The sequence below is a fragment of the Lissotriton helveticus genome, chromosome 8 (assembly GCF_964261635.1).
Source record: "Lissotriton helveticus chromosome 8, aLisHel1.1, whole genome shotgun sequence".
In the NCBI taxonomy this organism is placed as follows: domain Eukaryota; kingdom Metazoa; phylum Chordata; class Amphibia; order Caudata; family Salamandridae; genus Lissotriton; species Lissotriton helveticus.
In genome coordinates this window covers 753902493-753925544 of record NC_136069.1, presented here as the reverse complement: position 1 = coordinate 753925544, position 23052 = coordinate 753902493, and the positions used below count along the sequence as shown (strand labels likewise).

The following is a 23052-nucleotide window of genomic DNA, read 5'->3' as shown; positions in this document are numbered from 1 at the left end:
ATCTTCTGAAGTGGGAGGAGGGTTGGCAGCCGGGCTGTCTGCTCCGAAGCAGTGCTGTGCATGGTGCCCCCTTTGCCTCGCATGCCGCCTGCTCTGAGCACCCCTGGACTGAGCTCTCAAGAGTTCCTGTCTGGCAAATGGAACAAAACAATTTGAGCATGTTTGTAGTAGGTAATTAAAAAATGTTTGGGGTGCCGAGTGAAGAACAAAAGAAAGGCATGTGGGCGCAATATTAAAAATGAAGCACGGTGTGGCACGTTCTAAAAAATAATAATATATAAATAGAATGTTTTAATGCAGGCACTGTGACTGAGCAGCTCACGGTAAGCAACTGAAATAAAATTGAAAAAAAACAGCTCAACATACAGGAACAAAGTGTCGGGGAAGTGCATAGGTGTCTAAGCCTGCAGCGCCAGTTACAACAAAGAAGTTATTAACAAAACAAAATGCTCAGAAACTGTAAATAAAACGTACAGAGAAAGGGTACATGAAACAGGGGCAGTCCTTATGGGAGGTTACAACAGTGGAAAAGGAGGGACTACTAAAGAAATTAACCAAAGAGAAAACGTTTTTTTCCCGAAAGACAGTCAAAGGAGCCAATTAAAAACCTGGGCAGAACATGGTCGGTGCTTAAAGCCCATATTCTAAACACAGCAAGTTTCGAAGAGACAGCGCAAGCACTGCCTAGGCGAGACCTAAAAAGAAAAGATGATGGTTGAAATGCTAAACAGTGCAAACATTCACTCCCAGTCATAGTTCTGGGTTTAATCCATTGTTTTTTTGTCACGACCCCACACCAGTTTGGACCCAGCCATATGCAAATCAGTCTTGATACTGCTCCTCATGGGAAATTCTAGCAGATTTCAGCAATTTAAGCTTATGTCCAGAGGAGCTGGACAGAGAAGAGAGGAGGCACAGTTTGATGTGTTCTGTGGTCTAGTTAGCAGCTCTTAACAGAAAGCAATGTATTTACCAGACATGGCACATGGTTAAAAGTTAAGTTTAATGTAATCCCTTAGTGCCTCATTGTCCGAGTTTCTGTGTTGATGATCATTCTCCTTTTAGTCATTCTGTGCCCCTCGGTTGTTGTAAGAGGATAGTCCTTCTTCAATGTTGGTGAAATGTCTCGGTTTTCAGTTTTCAAAATCTGGTCACCCTGTCCCAGAGTCCTGTGCTCTTTAAGTTTATCCCGCACTAACTTGTGAGATTTCAACAAAGTCACTGGCTCTCTTGGTGCATGATTGATTGCAGTGTCCACATAACTTGCCAAAGAAAGATCTTGCTCACTTTGCCTGCCGAATTTACAAAGAAAGTTAGTTTTAGAGAATGGCGCTCATGTGTATGAACAGCCATTTTGAGGCAGTACTTGTTTCATCAGCCAGAAGATGTCACAATATTGGGCCAATAGAGGAGCATCAGTCCATATAATTCTTTTTAGTTTTCAATTCCGTACAACAATTCCAAACTTCTACTTGTAGCTGGCCAGGTTTTCCTTTGCAAGCTGTCACTGTGGCCAGCTTAGACTGTTACTGCCAGGTTATGTATCTAGACGTAGTTATGTACCAGGCCTTGTCCAATTGGGTGATTCCACAACTTTGTGTATGATTCAGCTCAAGTAACTATAACTATGTTGTAGGCTGTGATTTACTGTTATTCAGATGGGGATGTGGAGGGGCAGCATTCTCTTCCTTGAACTGTTTATGGTCTGAAAAAGGACAAGCATGTTGTCTCAAACCGCTATTTAACCCCAACCTAGATATCCTAAAGCATGGGACACTCACAAAATGTTTCCCAGGGGCCAAATGTTTATTCTGTAATGTGACTGAGGGCCACATTGATGCCAGCAGTGGCACTCAGGTAGATGCGGGGTGTTTGCCTGTAAGGTGGGTGTAGGGGAAATAAAGCATATACATCTAGTGGCTGAATGGCACAATGAGAAACCAGAAAACCTAGGATTAACCCTAGCTTCCTCGCTTCACCAAATGTGTGGCCCTAGGCAATTGTTTTTCTACACATTACCTCATTTTTCTTCCTTAATTTTCATATATAAGAGGACCTGGAAATACAAGACTGTAGGATGGGTGCTATACAAATCTTTTCCTGTGTTTGTTGTAATTAAGTATTGTGTTTCTGTTTTAGAAGATTGCTCAAAACCTGGCTGGTCAGTTCTGCTTTTTAAATTCCATGACTCCAAAAATATGTACCCACTATAGCGCCGGGACACTCTGTTAGTTGCTGTTGCGCTCTATAAATCCCCCAAACATAAACCGTGTTGTTCATGTGTAATTAGAACCCAGGCCATCCAAAGAGTGCAAATACCAACTGACTTGCGACTTAGTTCACTTTTGGCATTGTTGTCAGGGTGTGTGTGTGGGGGATTAATGTTTCTAAATTCATGTTTGAAAGCTATCACTTTAAAAAAAAAAACTTCCCAATGCACTGATAAAAATGTAATTACTAAGGTGAAACGGTTCTGCATGTTAATGAAATACACTTTTTGAATTTCGAAGAGACTATATCATATTTTTACACCTTTGTTGCAAGGTACCTTGAAAAATAAAGGTGTGCCTAAAGTTAAGCTGTGCAGGACTCCTTAGTTAGTTACTTTTTCTAAAACATCAAGTAGCATTTAAACAAAAGCTTTTAGGTTTATTTAACATATTTTTAACGTTCAGTGCTGAGTCCAGTAAACAGCAGTCTAGTGCTGCTGTTCTGCAGTCGGCCGCATGTGAAGGTCAGATGGGCTGTGTGGGGCCCCCGGGCCATACTTTGATTACCAATGCCCTAAAGTTTTGGTGCTTAATAAAATCTTAGACTTGGACATAGAGGGGTAGGGTGGGCAACTACTCAAGGTGGTGACGCCACATAATATTTCACAAGTGTGACTATACCTGGAGAGTGGTCAGATGATAATCACTCACTAGAAATGGTGGATATTCCCTCAGAAACACAGACGTCTTCACCGATCCTGCATATCTGCCGTGATAGTTGCCTGTAGGCCCAGTTAACCTCAGCATTCCGCAGTTTGAGATTCAGAATCCTCTTAATACTTCAGTTCACACTTCCACAACCAATGAAGAGAAATCTGCTTGGGGTAAATGAGAAGATCCCTGTATAATTTATGTAGTTGCAGTACAAATAAAGATACAAACTAATATTGCCGAATGGCACCACATGGGCATTTACAAAAGCAGAATAACATAGGAACGGGGGCAAAGGATAGCAAGGAAAGGAGAGAAGGGTGTGGGAAGCATAGAACCTGGAAGGTTTAAACAAAACAAGAAAACAACAGAAACTGGGACGCAAATATAATTTGGAGGAATACATTTAGATATGTTGGTGGAGGTTGGAAATGGAGCAGGCAAAAACCAATTGAGGACTGTGCTGAAAATGCCACTTCGAAATTATACTACAGCTGGTTCTGTCGGGCGATCAATTTCTTAGCATTCAATAAATAATGTAAAACATAAGAAGAAACACACAACAATGAGATAAATCAAAGTTAGTATATTGTACTATTTTTCTTTTTTTCTTTTTACATATGTGAAGCTGTCAACAACAAAGGTTCATAGTTGGAAAGAAGAAGAAGTGACTTACAAGTGAATAAGTGATCTTAAAGTGACAAGGTGTTTAAGTGAAGGCAATATATACAGTGTAATTGTATGAAACAGCATATAAAATGTTTGAATCAATAGACATCCGTCCCTAAAATACACAAATCTGCAGTAGCCCTCCTTTGGATTCTGTTATTTGTCGTGGGGTGGAGACCGTAGGGTATGGATTGTCAGGATACATCGACATTTTGACCCAGGACTGTGTGTGAATGTGATAGTCACCTCAGGTCTTCTTCAGGACAAGATGTGGACAGCATATATGAAGGTAATGGTCGAACAACGAGTGGAGTATGTTTCATACAAGTGTTGCGAGTACCTGCTGGTCAGAGACCTACCAGTAGTCGTGGTGTAGGAAACCACCTGTGGTCCTTAAAAGAATTGAAAAAGCGAAATCCACCGTCCTCTTGGATTCTAGAAGGAAGCGAATAAATAAAAGCTTGGTAAGAGGGGGGCTAGGAGGACACTATCTCCGTAGATATCAATAGATTGGAAAGAAGTGTTCCTTGGAATTTAGCAGGAGCTGGGATTAATCAGTCTGTTCAAAGCGGAAATTGATCCCGTAATTCACAACTGACAAAAAGTGGATGGTAATAAATAGAACATTAGAGGTGCGGACTATGCCCAAATGAAATCAAAACAAGGTGTATTTAATTCAACAAGTGAATAGGTTTACACGTGCATGCATAGCCAAGCCCTTCGATTTAATGTAGAGACAAAAAATGGGGGGAGCCACAAGCCGGCATGTCAAGCGCAGCCGGATGCTACCCACTACAGCCAGAAATTGTAACTATATGAGTCAATACACCTATAGGTGCACATTACAAATGGTGGCTAAATGTTGCTTGTTTAATTAAGCTTGTAGAACATAAAAAACGCTCCAGTCTCATCGTGGGAGAAAGGATAATGGGACTTTGAGCAGATAGTAAGTTGGATAATATGATCTACTGTGTTATTTGCCCCCAAAAGGACAAAACGCCAATAATCATCATTATCTGTTATAGGGAGCATATCCTCCAGGATCTGGAGTGTGACGTTATCCGCACTGGAGCAACTCATAGGATTGGAGAAGATTGCATTGGTCAGTGTGGAATTGCAGTGTTAGGGTTTCTGTTTTTTCTTGGATTTTGCCAAGAAGAGGCAAAGAGTGATAGTATGGTAATCATCTGGGCCAAAGATTTGGATTTTATTAAGGAACATATGTGCACTGCGACCCATAAGGCGTCAATTAATGGTGCTGAGGATCACAATTCTTACACTTCCCTTTGGGCGGCTTGAACATGTCAGTCATCAGGAATGGGACATGCAACTGAGGTAATAACTTTGTTTTTATTAGGAGGAAGTTAACCCGCACAAATGTACCAACACATACAACTTTACAGAAGAAGCAGTTACACCTTTAATTACATTTTTACTGAGCATGGAGGGTCCTGGTAAAGAGGGGCAACTTCATTGCACTAGTTGCTCTAAATAAGGAGCATGAAGCAGCAGGATAGCTATGCCAGTTAAGCTGTCCATGCAAACTACAGTGTTTGTTCTGCAAGCTACAATGTATATTTGTGGTATTTTACAGCACAGCTTTTCATGCTGCCAAAGTTGATAAATTGAGCACCATTAAACGGGGTGATATAAGCACCTGCTATTTGCAGACAAAAGGTATGGCATTAAGTGCTAAATAAAAACAAGCTGAGATGCTCCTTAATGCTGACCAGCTAGATGAAGCAATACAATACTTGGAAAGAAAAACCCTGGCAACCTAACTCATACAATTATACATTCTTACACAATTTATGGCTCAGAGAAAGTGAATATTCTTTAAATTCATATTTTTATTAACAATCTAGATTAGAAAACCCCACATCTATATATATATATACACAGAGCAGTGTCTTATAAATCATTATTGCATGTTGCTGTAAAGGTTACTCTAAAAGTTAAGATACATATTATACAAACATAATTCGTTCCTCACATACCGTCTCTCATAACTTTATGTTCAATTTAACATTCTCTTTCTTAAATAAGATCATTAATATCAAGCAAGACGACAATACTGATAGGTAATGAATACCAAACAATGATAATTTTATATCCACAATATATTATTAGTGACACAATTTATTCTTTATGTGCCTTTGGTATGTAATATATTCATTTCCAAATACAACTCTAGGATAGTTAATCCGTGTGGCTTATGTTTCTTGCCCCTTGTTATTCTCTGCATGCATTTCGGGGACCAAAAGCTTTCTTCAGGAAAGTCACTTCAAGACCATATCTTGTAGGTAACATACAATAACATTTTACATTCTACTGATCCAAAAATGAAGTAAAACATACATAATTGAATAGCTCCCACCTAGGTCAGAACCTCCACAAAGAACAGATTATCACTGTGTATTTTATAAAACTCATTGCGTGTTTGATCTCCACCAGAAGTGCCATAACCTGTGCCTAGGTATATGACCCACAGGGATTTTTGAACAGAAGATATTGACGGAACAATAGGCCAAACCCTGTTAGGCCAAGCTGGCCAGAACATTTTATATCTCCTCTATCTCAGCACCCAAGGCATTGCTACCCCGTTGCACACACCAAAAACACCATCATGCCGAACCCGACCTGTATCGCTTGACTGTGCTGTCAGACCAGACCAGGTCTTGGTCAAAAGGTCCCCAGCTTGCAGTGAAAGTCCTGGGATTGATCAGCTACTCCTGTAATCCTCCACGCCTTCAGAGATAGTGACCCTGACATCTGAACATCTGATGTAGATTCTGATCTGGATTGAGAAGAATTTCTGGAAACTAGGGGAGCCAGATTGGAAAAACCCAAGAAAGTTCCAAAGGAACTGGAAATCATACTTGCGACTTCCAATTCGGGGTGATGAGAACCACCTCTGCGTGTTGCCGTTGGATCTGACTCGAGGCTCTCGTGATCATTGCAAATGACAGAAACACATATGCCTGCTCCATCCGACAATCTTGTAGGAAGGCCTCCGTGGCTGCTGCTAGAGGGTCTGGCCTCCAACTGAAGAACCAAGATAACTAATGATCCATTCTGGAGGCAAAAAATCCACTGAAAACAGACCCCACTTGGCTTGAAGCGTGGCACGAACCTCCATATGTAGCTTCCATTGGCTGGAATCTTGAAAATGACGAGAGTGTCATTCTGCTACCTGGTTCTGTCGACCAGGAAGGTACTCTGCCATCAGCGATATGTGGTGGTCAAGGCAAAACTGCCAAAAATAAGTCACCAGATTAGAGAGAACCTTGGACAGGGTCACGCCCAGGTGATTTATTTACCTGATTGCTAAAATGTTGTCCATTTTCACAAGGACAACACCAGACCACAAATGACACCACCAGAATCTCTAAACAGCTGATGTGCAAATCCTGCTCCTGCTGAGACCACAACCCACTTATGGGAACATTTCCATACCGAGTGCCTCAGCCTGATCTGTTGGCATTGGATCCTATACCAAGGTCTGGAACCGATCCGAAAATAGCTCTTTCATTCCATGCCTCCATGTGGGAGAGCCACCAGTGTATTACTTCCACTACTTCTTTGGACATTATCAATTACTGAGACTAAGAGAAGACTCTCCTTAAGTGCACGGCCCTCAATCTCTGCAACTCCTGATAATGCAATGGTCCCGGGAGATTGCCTGGATGGAGGCTGACAAAAACCCTACCAGACAGGTGATCTGCCGTAAGGACACCCCTGTTTCCCTAAAGTTATGCACAGTTTATGTCTGATCTTGGATATCTTCAGAGAAGGAAGGCTGATGGTGGCTTCGGTGGAGTCTATGAAGAAACCCAGGATGTTGCCCTTTGAGAAGGTACCAGAAGGGACTTTTTAACGTTGATCACAAAACCGAGAATTCTCCAAAAGGTTGACTGCCTGCTACAGTTGCTGCATCAATTGCTGAGCCTCTTGTGCCAATAGAAGCATATCATCTAGATACACAATAAGGTAAACTCCCTGCGCTCAAAGGTACTTCACGACGGGCTTGAGCACCTTCGTGAAGCATCAAGGAGTGGAGGAAATACCGAAAGGTAGAGTCGAGAAATTGAACATTTGCTGATGCCAGGCAAACTGTAGGAACTTCCTGTGGGGAGAAAAGATAGGAATGGCCAAGAATGCATCTTTCAAATCTAATCGGACCATCCGATCCGCTAGGTGCAAGACATCCCAATGGATATGAATCCGCCTCCATTTTGAAATGGCGCTAAACCCGCCACTTGTTGAACTCAGACAGGTTTAACAACGTATGTCTGCCTTGTCGAATAAAAACATATTTCTGATTAAACCCTGTGGCAAGGGGAGGTAGTACAGATAGCTCCTTTCTCCAGAAGTAAGGTAACCTCTGCATCCACCAAGTCTGCTTCGTGCCTTGAAAACTGAATAGGCCTACGGCAAGTCTCCTGACAAGGGGGTCCTCATAACTTTATATGGAACCCCTGAACAGTCTGTAAGATCCAAGCATAATTTGTGAATGTCCCCCAAACGTACAAAATTTGCAAGTCGACTCCCCACTCTTAAAAGGGAAGAAGTAGACACATTTACCGGACTTTGAGGCAGCTTCAGCACCTCTGAAACCTTGACCTCTTGACTGCCGGCCACGGGTCAGGTAGAAATTGCCATAACGGGTTTGATCCTGGAACTGCCCATGCCTGGAGCCTTGACCTCTGGTATTTTGGAAGGACTGTCTCTACCTTGACCGGCCCCTCAGAAAACCCGGGAAGAGAACACCTCCTTAATTGAGGACTGGTCCTTGTCCGACAGTGTTGAAGTATTTACAAACTTTCCTAGTTCTTTAATAAAGGGCTCCCAAAAAAGTCCCATTTGGTCCACCACCCTGACTTCACAATCTGCTAAATCCCCCCACTTGGGATCTACCTTAATGGGAAACGAGCATCTCCGCTCAGTCCAGAGCATGCAGTTGACGTTACACAGGAATACTACTGTACGCTGAGCCCAACTAGAGAGTGTCTTCAGGGACATGAGGGCGCCCAATGCTTTGGCATCTTCTGCCATATCCAAGACCATAGTCATGGGGCCAAGGGCGTCCAAGAGCTTATCCTGGCATGCTCACCAGGATCTGTCAATCCCTTTATTTGGTCTTTAATAAATTTAGCTAAAAAGGTAGCCATCCTGCCGTTCAATTCCAGGATTTTAATTGCCTTGTCATCCAGAGAGGGACAGGTACATTCTGTCCTGAGACAACTACGGGCTACCTTCGGATGATCTTCGGTGGAGGATCTGTTCTGGGTCTAGCATGTCAGGTTCATCCTCCGCAACCAAGGGCACTTAGTAGACAAAGTCATAAGGGAAGGGTGCCAAGGCCTGGAGGAGCTAGGCTGCTCACATGGGTCCCCCTGGACATCATCCCCAGGGTGATTGGTCGGAACCGAAAGTAGAGACGCTTTAGGTAGGGGAGTAGCGTCAGAAGGCACAGAGAGAGACTGGGTTTGGATCAGAAACATCTCACGCAGATGCGCAAAGGCATCATGGTCCACTCCGTCCTCTCGGGGGCATTTGGCCAGGGCAGGCTGATCTTCTAACAGCTGGGTCATAGCCCAGGGGCTGCAAGCCGTGTCAGCCAGAGTCCGAGCCCACTTAGCACATTCCTTGACAATATGCTGCGCTAGGCATTGCTCCATGTTGACCAATGCCTCCTCCACCGCTTGTAAATTGATGCATCTACTGTGTCATAAAATTCATCGTCCCAAGGTAGCAGCTAGGGGATCCAGCTAGGTGATCCTTGTCCCAAGGCATGTCCCCTTGATCTGACATACTCTTATCAATAGGGTGGATAGTGTACAGCACTCACCGGTACACAGGTACAATAATAACCAGCACAAGCATGCTTTCTGCCTAACAACCCTATACTGGTTTGGCAGTTGCCTGAACATCTACCTTCTAGCAACTTTTTATCTCACACATGCAATACAGAGGACAGAACCACTCTTCATCTGGATGAAAATCAAAACACTTTACCAACAAAGGAACCTACACTCAAGAATAGCTCTCCATCTCAAAATTCCTACATTCAAGAAAAAAACATGGCTGAAACAGCTTTCCGTGTTCAAGTAGCGTATCTATGGAATTCCCTACCCGCAAACATAAGATCTACTGACACCTATCTCAGCTTCAGAAGCTTAGTCAAGAACTAGCTCTCCCCCACATGACAACAATAATCAGAGCGCAACAGTGTAACACAACAGTATACTCGGACATGACATGCATCTCACAGTATGGAGATAAGGTTATTGTTATACGTTTGTATGCAAGGAGATACATTTATAGAAGGAGGAAGATGTTGATTGTGCCACAAGATACATTTGTGTATCAGACCATGTCAGTATTGCTGCTTGTATGTACATATAGGTCGATATTTGGCGGGGCCTGTGCCTACTACTAAAACTTTACGAAGTGTTGTGTGTATATATGTATGTATAAGTTAATTACAGTTATCTGATGAAAAAAAATGTGTAAATTTGTATGCTTCACCACAAGATACATGTGCACATTCTCCCATGTAAATATTGCTGCTTCCTTGTACATATGAGTATTTATATAGAGAGGTTTATTCAAGCCACTAAACCTTTACCAAGTGTCATGTATATATATGTACAAGTTAATTTCAATTAGTATTGTTATTAAGAAAAATATCCTTCTCCCTTAAACCTTTGTACGATTCCTACCCTCTCTTACTCATTCCAAACCTTTCTACTATAAACTTCCGAAATCCTTTTTAAACTTGCCCCTCTTTTTTAGACAATTCACCAGTGTAACAAACATTCACGGCCACTATGTACAAAAACAACTTACTACTTACCTTTTTCAAATCCATTCCCATCTTTCTGTCCCTATTCTAAACTCTACGATACACACAAGATATCAAGAGCACAAACTTAATTCAACTAATGCACAAGGAAAAGTAAAAAAAAAAAAAAACATTTTAATAACTGTTAAAACTCTAATCTTGGCTTCCGAAGTAGCATGCTACTACCTGCAAAGTGTTTCAATGTCTCGACAGGGGAAGCAAGAGCTATATAAATACAAGTTGCAATTACTCGTCAGGGGTAGTAAGCGCTATATAAATACAATTTGCAATTACTCGTCAGGGGTAGCAAGCGCTATATAAATACAATTTTGAATTACTCGTCCGGTGTGGCAAGCGCTATTTAAATACAATTTGCAATTACTCGTCAGGGGTGGCAAGCGCTATTTAAATACAATTTGCAATTACTCGTCAGGGGTGGCAAGCGCTATTTAAATACAATTTGCAATTACTCCTCAGGGGTGGCAAGCGCTATTTAAATACAATTTGCAATTACTCCTCAGGGGTAGCAAGCGCTATATTAGTACAATTTGCAATTACTCGTCAGGGGTGGCTAGCGCTATTTAAATACAATTTGCTATTACTCGTCAGGGGTAGCAAGCGCTATATAAATAAAAATTGCAATTGCAATAGTGTTGAGGAGGCTGCATTGTTGTCTGACACATTTTGTTGTTTTGGACGACATAGTTTCGAGGTTGAACAGAGACATTTTCAATTAGTCTCCCTGAAACATAGATTTTTTATTGGCCCAAAAGAGTAATTTTTAAGAAAAGAGTCATAGAATTTGCTAATTTATGGAATTTGGTTCAAGATGTCCGAGTAGTCGAGGGTAATGACTACGAGGTCCGCATGGAAACTGAAAGTCACATGGATTTGAAAACGCCATTTTTGAATCCGTTTTGAGCATTTGCCAGTGTTTCCAGGAGTCCACCAGCAGTGATTCTTGGGTGTTTCATGGCGCTGCCAGAAATATGCTTAGGGCAGCCAACCGTGTACAACGCAGACGCTAACTTAATCCACACAGGAGTCATGGACATTGTGCTCAAGCATGCTTGGCGTGCATGCTGTGGCAGGAATGAATGTGCATGGTAAAGAATCCCTCTAGACATAATCTGCATGAATAGTTTTCCATTCATCCAGCCTGTGACTAAAATCTTTTCTCTTGGCTTTAGCCCAGGTCATTACCTCTGTCTAACATTTATGTAGCCAAGATAGGAGAGTCTGAGCTTGCAGCTTGTATCATGCCACTTCTCCAGGGTGAATCAAAAGTATTTGCTTTTAAAAAGGGTAGGCAGTATTTAAAAGTTTTAAAGTTACTCTGTTTTGTGCACTTTGTGGACTTTATCAATTTCAATAATCTCTCGGAATATTCTGTTCATTATTGTAAGATACAATTGTTTTTACATTTCGTCTTTTACTAACATGCACTTAACATTTTACTCGTCACTTACGCTTTGCTCTGTTTAGAGTTGCAGTTTCCCTTTCACTTATTCTTTACACTGTTTTGGAGTCGTATTTTCCCTTCCACTTACTCCTTGCCCTGTTTTGGAGGTGTACATAATCCTCCACCTTTTCTTTGCATTATTTTGGACTTGTAGTTTACCTACCACTTACTTGTTGTGTTATTTTGCAGTTGTATTTTACTCACCACTTATTCTTTGCATTGTTTTAGTCTTAGTTTACCCACCTCTTATTCTTTTCATTGTTTTGGAGTCAATCGCATCTCATCTGTATCTTGAGTTACTTTTTAACATCCTAATGATTTTTCTTGCTCGCTATGTTTCGCTTTTGGCTTTATCGCAAAGCTTCTATCCCCATAACATTTCTGGGCATCATACACAATACTTCCAGCTTCTATTATTCTGCAAACTGGTATTGCAGTTATCTGAGCAGGAGGGAACCAATTATTTGAAATACCAAAAAGCGATGGGAGGAATGCGTGCAATTTGTCTAACCACTGGCAGTTACTCAGAGTAGCATCCCAACCCATCTTTCTTTTGCTCAACATGCCAGTTCAGCTTGGACTCAGTCATATGCAAATCAGTCTTGAGACTATTCCTCATGGGAACAGTCCAGCCCGAACTGCCAAGCAAAGCCCTCCTTGAACCAGAACACAAGCAACCCAGAAAAAGATTCTCCCGAGTTATGGGCTCATCAGCGAGGTACAGCTTGGTTCCAGAGACACAGTTAGCATGGGACATATGTCTGGACAGTCCCCGGCCACTTAGGGCGGTACATTAAACACACAAAAGGTAATGGGAGGAATGCTTGCAATCAGTCTAACCACTGGCAGTCGCTCGGGGTAGCATCCCAAACCATGTTTCTTGTGCTCACCATGTCAGTTCAGTTTGGACCTATCCATATGCAAATCAGCCTTCACCCTGCTCCTCATGGGAGCAGTCCAGCCCGAACTGCCAATTAGTCAATTATTTGTCTGTCCCGGTGGGGCTGGACTTACATTGTAGCAAGTCATTTATTGCTAAACAGCTAAAATGTGAGTTAAATCAACGGTTTGAACTGCATTTACCACAGTGCATTGCCACAGGGCTGGTGCAAAAGGTTCAGTGTGCGTGCTTGGAAAGGTATTGCGGCCATGCCTGGTTTGACGTGTCTCATCAGGCCTGGATCATTAGTCATGGCTACACATGCATTGATAACATGCAGATGTGCATGTCAGTAGTTGTTGCGTGTGTGCTTATGACAATTCCATTACTGGTTGGGAGTGTGTATCTAAGAACTTTGGTTCACATATACACAGGGGAGAGCTGTGGCGCACCGACCAGAGCGACTGACTACGGAGCGCGGGGCTCACGGATTGAACCCCGGCCTCAGCTCAGCATCGTGTGACTCTAGGCTATAGCTCACTTAATCTCCCAGACTGCCCCCCAGCACCTGGATACCTTTGGGGGCAATAAGATAGTGCGTTGCAAAAAAATGTGGAATGTGGAAAAAGTGTACCTGTATGAAGGAAGAGAAGAGGATCTTTTTGGTTGCTTAACTATTTAAAGCGCTAGTGTTCTGCAGCACAGGGCTGGGCTCATGGCCCACCAGCCAGGGTGAACTGAGGGGTACATTTAATGGAAAGAGGTGCACTAGACAGCACATTAGGTCATTACAACTGGATACAAAACACTTGCCTACAAAGCAGTTTACAAAATATTAAGGCCTGTGCCTCCCAGAACTCATGTGTATAGTTTGCGAGCAAGCCAAGAAGCAGGACATTCATCAAGAGAGACAGACATAGAGGTAACGATGGGCAGAAATTGAGAAAAAAATGAAAAGAAGTCATGATTTACAACCAAGAGGTTTTCAGGTATACATTTCTTTTTTACCAGTTTTGTGTCACGGGTATGTCTGCATGTATGCTTCCACAAATGCATATTGAATGACAATAGCATTTCTTAGTGTAAATCATTGAGTGCAGCATTTGAGTGGAGCACAGGCTTATTGTGTTTTATCAGTGCTTTTAACACATTGACGAGTTTTTCACGACTCCACCTGGGCTGGAGCATTTTTAATCAGAGGTTAACTTAATTTGTTTATTGTCTGTAGTAGTGACCTGGATTCCAAGTTCAGTGGCTCTTCTGCAATCATGAGGAAGCCCCCTCCACAGAAAATCCTGGTAGTCTACTTGCAACGGTAAACAACCATTACCACAAATCTATTGTCCCGCATACCGTCACCCCGCATACCTTGACAACGCATCTACCAATGCCATTACAACGCATGGCATTACATTTTATATGCTTTTACCACGCATGCTTTTTACAACGAAATTCGTTGTAAATGCATGAAAGGTAAAAGCATGTTTTTTAAATGTAATTATAAGGTAAGTATAGCGTTTGGGGTTGCGGTGTAGGGGTATATGTTATGGGGGTTATGGGGTAATTTTAGGGTTATGTATGTTTGGGTTTTGGGGTACGGGGGTATTTTTAGGGGTCAGGGTGGGTTAGGGTTTCGGGGTGCAGTGGTATTTTTGGAGTTCAGGGTGCGTTTAGGGTTTTGGGGTGCAGGGGTATTTTTGGGGTGCAGGGTGCGTTTAGGGTTTTGGGGTGCAGGGGTATTTTTGGAGTGCAGGGTGCGTTTAGGGTTTCGGGGTGCAGGGTAATTTTGGGGATCAGGGTGGTTAGGGTTTGGGGTGCAGGGGTATTTTTGGTGTTCAGGGTGTGTTTAGGTTTTGGGGTGCAGGGGTATTTTTGGGGTTCAGGGTGGGTTTAGTTTTCTCTCTCTCTCTCTCTCTCTCTCTCTCTCTCTCTCTATATATATATATATATATATATGTATATATATATATATATATGTATGTAAATGTATTTAAAAAAAATATATATATATATAGATAGAGCACTTTTACAGAGTTTATGACTTCACCACGCATGCATTTGCGTTGTAAAGTCATGCGTGGTAAAGTCAAATGAGGAGTGAAAAATGCGGAGTAATGGTATGCGGGATAACATTGTATATTCACTTGGAACCATAGTCAAAAACCTAGGCTAAATTGGGGCGCAAATGTGACTGATCACTGATACAAAAGTTGGTTGTTAAGTAAATCTAATTTTTAACACTAGGGTATCCTTATCGATCAATCAGAAACCCCTTAGACCTCTTTCTTGGGTAACTTTTAATATGACAAGTTCTCTAGCAATCCCTAATGTTTGGATCCACTCCCTTTCCTCATTGGAGACTTGTCATCTTCCATTATTCTGCAGTAAAAGCACATTTCACAGTTGCCTCTTAGCAGTGAGTGGAGTACTTGAACTTGCAATTTACTGCACCTTCAGTTTTTGTTTTATGGTTTAAATGTGTTTATTGTTACTGCAATTCTCATAAACATATAAGAAAAGCGGAATCTTGAGGTGAGTATTGATATCCTTTAACACAGAGTCCCAGAATGAGATCAACTTGGGACATTCCCTTAGAATGTGCATAAGAGTGCCTTTAACCCTACAATGCCGCAATCATTCATCACTGCATTCTGGGTTACCCCTATGGAGCCTAACAGGAGTCGGGTACCAATACATAGTGATTTTCGTAGCTGTTTCTACACTACTTTTGTTATGTGCAGTGTGTCGCACTCTGTAGTATATGTCTTGCCATTCCTTATTGGTTAGTTGCCTCCCCAATTCAGATTCCCAATGAAGTTGTGCAGGGGATCTATGGTCAGCCACTGAAGGGAGAAGCAATGCATAGAGTTCCGAGACCAGGTGCTTATCCGTCCGTTTAGTGAGAAGCCATTTTTCAAACTCAGTCAAGGGTCTCTGAAACCCCTTCCTCACCGATGGGTGCATAATCTAGTACCTAACCTGTGGGTACCGGAAACGTTCAGCCTCCGGGATGGCAAAGTCCTTCTGAAGGCCATCAAAAGGAATAGGGCCCTCCTTGTCGAAAAAGTGCCCTATAGCTCTGCAACCAGTCTTTTGCCTGATCTAATAGGGTTCCAGTACCTGGGCAAATGCCAGATTACCCACCATCGGGGTCAGGGAAGAGGGGGAAGTAAACAGCCCCCATTTGATCACCCGGTTGTCCCAGACATGCAGCAGTGAGCCCGTTACCGGGGATTTATATAGACTTGGGGCTCTGCGCAAGCAAAGCAAAAATTTAACCTTCCTCCATGAGGGCCTAGCGATTGCCCGATCCATGAACAACCATGGTTTCTCCAACTCGGTCCTGGATCATTCAACCAGGTAGTGGAGTTGTGCCCGCCTATAAGTAATAAAGTAAGCTCGAGTCTCCCAACCCCCCGCCCCCTCTGCATGTGGGCACCCATTTAACACTTTCCGCATGCAAAGGTGTTCACCTGCCCAGATGAAATGCTGTAGGAGGCCCTTTAGGGAGGCGATCATGTCTGACTGGGGCATCAGAGGAATCGTCTGATATAAGAAGAGGATCTTGGGGAGGTTTGTCTTCTTTAGTGCTGCAGTACGGCCTAGCAGAGACAATGGATACGGTTGTCAATTGGCCAGATCAGCCAGCACTCACTTCAATAGGTCTTGATATTTAAGAGTTCTTATTTCCTCTGGTGTCGAAGCCAATTGCACACCTAGGTATGGGATGAAATCAGTCACCCACTGGAGTGAATAGTTCTGTTTTAAATAGGCCTTTGTGTCTAATGAAACCGATACTTTGAGGGCCTGAGACTTACGGAGGTTTATGGGGAAACCAGGCGCCTCTCCTAACTCCTCCATCTCCCCCAGGAAATATGGTAGTGTGGCCCGAGGGTCATCCACAGCGACCAGAACATCATCCGCATACTCTCCCCCCACCCCCAGAAGCACCCCCTTCATTTGGGGGTAGTCCCTCACTCTCTGTGCAAATGGCTCCATGTAGAGCGTAAATAAGAGGGGTGACAGAGGGCATCCATGTCGGGTGCCTCCTCTTTATCGGGAAGAAGGGAGAAGCTCATCCGTTCACCCTCATTGTGGCTTTTGGTGTTATATAATTACTCAGGATCCAGGGGCCGAAACGTTCCCCAAATTCAAAGCTGGTCAGAGTTGCCTCAAAGTAAGTCCAATGTGTGCGATCAAATGCTTTCTTGGTGTCTACCGAGAGTAGATAATTTTGCGTTGGATTCGATTGGCCTTGTCGATAATGTGTATGAGTCATTTCGCATTGTCAGCACATTGTCTCTGGGGAATGAAGCCCATCTAATCCGGAGCCCCCAGCCCCAGCATAAGCGGATTAAATCTGGCCGCCAGGATGCCAGTGAATAGTTTGGCATCCATGTTTAGAAGGTAAATGGATCTATAATTCGCGCACCGTCGACCATCCCTACCAGACTTGGGGATGACAGCAACTCTGTCCTCTAGCATCTAGGGCGGATCTGAGGCTGGGCCGGTGATAGAGTTGAAAAGTCTTGAAAGGATGGAGGCTAGCTCAGCGCAGAAGATCTTATAGAAACATGCTGGGAAGCCATTGGTCTCTGGAGACTTGAGAGGCTTGTGTCTAGAGATAACTGAAATGACCTCTTCTATGCGTATCGGTCGGTCGATCGATGCCCCCTGTTCCTCCGTCAGACGGGTTATGTTCGTATTTTGAAGGTACCGGGAGAGGGTTATCAGGGGGAAGATATTGATCCGAATTGAGGTCACGGTAGAAGTTTCTGAATTCGGATGATATCGGGCCATCCCCTTAATCTGTCATCAGGGAGTCCACTTGCCTTTGAGCTTATTTGCAGCCACCTGCACCCCTTGTTCCCCCCCCACATGAAAGGAGTGTTTTAAACGTAGTAGGAAGTATTCAGCTCTATCTAAGTCTATGTCCACTAGCTGCTTCCTAGGGGCCTCTAGTTGTCGCCACACCCATGGAGCCCTTGTGCGGTGATGAATGTGCTCCAGTTCGAGCACCTGGTGCTGCTGTTCCTCTAGTTTGCCTCTCCGCAATCTGTTCTCTGCTGCAGATATCAACTCACCTCAAATTACCTCCTTTAGGGCATCCTATACCATTGAGACGGCCATATCAGAGGGATCATTAATTCTAAAATAATCAGTAATGGCAGTTCTAATCTGGCGTGTCTAGTGGGGCCCGCAGCCTGGGGGACTCGCACCCAGACTGCAACCGAAGAGTGGTCTTCGAGAGATCTAGGCTCAATCTCCACAGCGGTGACCAGTTGCTAAAATTCCCTGGAGCCCAGAAGATGATTGAGGCGGGCATACAACCTATGTTCATGAGAGTAAAAGGTATAGTCTTGGATGTGGGCGTGGCACTCCCTCCACAAGTCTTTCATGCCCATCTCTTGAATCCAACTGAACCTCTCCATCGAGAGTGCTCCTGATGCCTCCTCCCTGCGAGCTGAGCAATAGAGGTCGTTGTGAAATATCAGGTTTAGGTAGCATCCAATGTTGTGAGAGAGTCTGCTTTGGATGTAAGTATGAATTGTTCTTGTCCCTCATTAGGGGCATAAAGAGAACCCACGACAAGGGCCTGAGTGCCTACCTGAAAGCTTTAGACCAGAAGATGACCCATAATCTCCTCTGTTTTGGCTACGACTCACCACCTGAAGGTTCTTGAAAGCAAGATGTCCGCCTGAGTGTGCTCTACATAGGAGAGGATAGCGCCCCTCTTGAGAGTATTGTTAAGCCCTTTCACATTGAGAGTGGCCACTTTCAAGGAGTCAGCTTGAATCGGTTAGATGTGTGCGTATCATCATGTTGTCCTTGGGATGCATGCCCATTGCGGTGTATGGCGTGAGCCCCATGGATGTGGAGGACCAGGTGTGGAGTTATCTTGTCCTGCCATGCGCGTGCTATGTGTGGAAGTACCCTCGAAACTACCTCAACAATAACCATACACAATTAAAGCGATAAAACAAAAACACAGTCAATGTCCCTGGAAAAGGGAAGGCATCAGTAAACAACAATGACAGACCAGAGAAAGAGAGAAAGTTGGGGTTTGTGGCTGGCTGGTCTCAGTAGAGCAGGTCCTTCCATTCCTGACCCCGGCGTGAGCCTACGGTGTCCAGAACAAGAAGCATAGTCACAATCCTGGCGCTTTAAGGCTTGTCCTGTACAGCCCGATCCTCGACCAGCTTCTCCAGCACTGCTATTCGTCATGGGCAATGGTGGCAGGGTCCGGATTCTTAAAACCGTCCGCAGATGGCTTTTCCTTCCACCAGGAGCGTCTATGGGATTTTTGCACTGTATTAGGCATTTGAGGAGCAAAGTCATCTGAGCACTCGATCTTCAGCAGGTTACAAGGTGTTGTGAAGGAGCGGAGTTGATGGAGTTTCCCTTCCCTCGAGAAGACCCGTCGGAAGGGGTGGCCCCAGGTGCACGAGACATTGGTTGTGAAGGAAGGCTGTTACTGGGTGAAATTCTCGTCTTTTCTGGAGCATGATAGCAGAGAGATCCTGAAATAATTGCAGCTGATGGCCGGGGAACTGTATTGGATCCATGTCTCTGGCTTTGTTTAGAATATGCTCCTTCAGGGGGACTTCATGCTTGCAAGTCAAAATATCCGGTGTTGGTGAGTTCCCAGATCGTGGATGGCCCACCCTGTGGACCCTATCTAGACGGACATACGCAGCCTGCGTGTCCCTAAGGATCTGAGCGAAGAGGGCCATCACATATTCTCGGATATCGTCTGCAGCCTTGAGGGCACCCCTAATCCTTATGTTATTGCGTCATGACCTATTTTCAGGGTCCTCAGCCTGTACCTGGAGGTCAATTTGCTTCTCCGTAAGACGTACAATTTCTTGCTGAAGCTGTTCGATTTCCTCATCCCAGGATGTTTCGTAGTGTTCTAGGGTGTCTAACCTGTCTCCAATCTCCAACACCTCTCTGCGAACTGTATTTTGTGTCTCACAACAGAAACAAATGGGATTCTCTTACACATGACCACAGTACATATCAGCAGTGGGAATGCAGTCTGAGAAACGCACATACAGTTTGTGTTTGGAAGGTAGCTAGTTGTTACCTCTGATGGAAGAATTAAAGAAAGGGTATTCTAGAATGTATTTTTTCGTCCATCATCTGCGGGTTTTTCTCTTCATTATCTTTATTATGACATGCTGCTGATTCTGCTAGCAGTATTATAGACCGCCAGAAGCTTAAGAGTTGTTAACAGTAATTTAACTGTGAGTAATCAACCTAGATAATTGATGCTTGCTTTATCATTGTAACATTTGCTTACACCCAATGTTCCATAGTGGACTAGAACCACATTTTGGGCGCCTGTGATTTAGTTGTATACGTGGTTCTATCCCCAACCACAGTGTGTGACGCCCCTGGGCCAGATCTGTATTGTAAGGCCCAGTGTAATGATTGGACATTTCATTTTCTATCCTTCATTTATCTTTACTTCTTCCACTCTATTGTATTCTAGAATTGTTATAATTTGTGTACTCTGTGCATGCCATATGCGTTTGTTTACTTATAATATATGGCATGTGATGATATTCTTGTCCAGTGTATTCAGAATGTATATATATTAATGCTCCAAGCTTGGTGTCATCGTGCAAGATGCATTCAAGCAGAGATGAAGAGCTCCAAGCCTCAGCTCCACTTAAAAGGTAAAAAGCTGTTCTCCTTCACAGTCCTGCTGCCATCTTTGCCTTACGCGTTTCGAATACTTTCTTCATCAGAGGCTTATGGTGAAGGAAAGCAACGTGCATTTTCCAACCACTGTTCCTTTTATTGCCGAATAGCGTGCCCTCTGATGGGCTGCGCGTGATGAGACTGTGCAAAGTCTTGTAGGAATGGTAGTCGGGAGAAATTATTTGCATCCATTTCATTCTCGTTGCTTCTTTGTACACTGTTGGTACATTCAAGCCCATGGATTGAGCCCCAGTCAGCGTGTGCCTTCTATACGACTACATGTATATATATATATATCTACTGGGGGTAGGTAGTTATAGTTAGGACCTATTATCCATAGGAAATCCACAACATTCTATTTGGAATTACTTTGGCGCCGATTGACGAATCTGCGTGAAATATTCCAAACTTTTGGCCAGCTCCGCTCCTATCCTGAAAGTTTCACGATGATTCATCAAGCGGGGGCCATGAAAAAAGGGGGTCCCAAAACGCGTTTTCCCCATGCAATTTCCCATAGGACCTTTAGCCACAGCTACGGCCCGAACTGCTGAACGGAATTACACCAAATTTGCCAAAGAGGTAGTTCTTGGTTCAGACTCGTGCCTTTTGCTTATTTGTTGTAAATCCGTTCAGTAGTTTCTGAGAAAATTACAGTTAAAGCCATTTATATATCAATGGGCGCGGTGGATCCGCGTACCTATCCCCGTAGCCTAAGCGCAGCCTACTTAAAAATAATCATTTCTCTGTCAACAGAACATTTATAAATGTTTACCGGCCCTTATTTCTGTAAACTATTTCCTTTCAATTTTCGGAACTACCTTTGATGTCCCAAGGTGGTAGTCAATAAAGTTATTTACAAAGAGAAGTTCTTATAAATCATTGGTAAAAACAATATTTTCACAAAACCTTTGTTTTTACATTCTGGGACAACCCATAAGGGCCGGTAAACATTTATAAATGTTCTGTTGACAGAGAAATGATTATTTTTAAGTTTTAAATGATCACTGGTGTGAAATATGTAAATAGTAAATAATGTTTGCAGTTAGAACTACCAAGACCAGAAACCCTGAAAGTAGGGATCTAACCACAGACAGGAAATGACGTTTCACAGAGTTTCCTGTAGAATTAGAAAATAAAAAAAGTAAAAAATGTGACACAAACGAACCGGGAACAAGGTATAGTGGATACCGGAACGCGTGGGTTGGTCCTGTAATGGCGAAGAAAATCGATTTAAGAATAAATTAAACACCCTGAAAGAGTAATACTGGTGTGCGGCTTAATTTGTTTCCTTGGAGACTTTTTGGACATTGTAGGCGGTTTGGTTCGACCACGTAAGCGACGCGCCTTCCAAGGCAGCGCCGTATAGCTGGAGAAAGGGAACCGCTTTTGAGGAAAATATATATATTATATATATATATATATATATATATATATATGTGTATATATATATGTGTATATATATATCAGTGGCAGACACCACAGTGTAGTTATAATTAGGATTGTGTTTCCTTAGAAAATGCATTTTTTGTGTTGCAAATAACTTTGGTGCTGTTTAATGAATCTCCACAAAACTTTTAAAAAAGTGCTCTTCATAGCCTAGTTTACGCATGGAAAGTTTTGGCGTGATCTGTCAAGCGGGGGCCGAGAAAAAAAATGGGATCCCAAAATGCAATTTTCTCATAGGAACTTTAGACACAGCTACAGCCTAAACCACTGAATGGATTTACCCCAAAATTTTGCAGAAAGCTAGATCTAGATCCACAAAGAGTAGATGTTGGACAGGCCACGTGTAAGGCTTGCTCCCTCCCCGCACGACCAGGCCCGAGCCCCGCTCCTCAGGCGTTACACGCAACAACAACCCGTTTCCCGTCTCCTATAGGGCCCCTGCCCCTGAACATCTCCACATCGTGGGCCCGATTCCCTACCGACCCTCTCGCCCGGCCTGGGCGCCATCTTGGACACGGCACCACGAGGCCGCGTGGCCTCCGATCAACCCTAACCCTGGGCCTGGCCAGGCCCCGACATCCCGGCACCACCATCCACCCAGGAGGTGAGCGGACTACTTGGCAGGTCAATGGGAGAAAGAGGTGTCGATGGCTCTCCCCCGCCAGGTGCCGATCGCCCCCAGCTCCCCCAGGCGCTGGCTCCACCCCCCTGCTGGGTGTCTGGACTCCCTCATCCCGGACCTCCCGACCTCCCAGTGCGAGGGTCCGGACATCAAAGGGCGCCAGACCTATAACTGGCGCAGCTCCAGAGCAGGAAGGCAGTTGTATCCTGGAGTCGAGAGACGCAGTGAAGAACTCATCCTTGACGGACTACTGGCGCTGCCGTAGCCCTGCCTTGCGAACTACCGATCTGCCTGCTGGCGCTGCCGCGGCTCTCTGCACCCATCTTCATCGGGACCTGCTGGCTCCGCCGCGGACCGTCACTACCTTCAACCATCCCGGGACCTGCTGGCTCCGCCGCGGCCCGATCATCTAGAACGCCGAGCTCGAGGATTGTGAGCTAATTCATCTACCACCACATCCCCCAGAGTGGTAACGAGACTGTCCCGCTACCCCCCTTA

At 43.9% G+C, this 23052-nt stretch overlaps 1 protein-coding gene across 3 annotated transcripts in view; it reads left to right on the top strand.

Moving 5' to 3' along the window:
- The window catches only part of SHROOM2 (shroom family member 2), a 904672-nt gene that overhangs the window by 401738 nt on the left and 479882 nt on the right, over positions 1-23052 (top strand). The window lies entirely within an intron of this gene.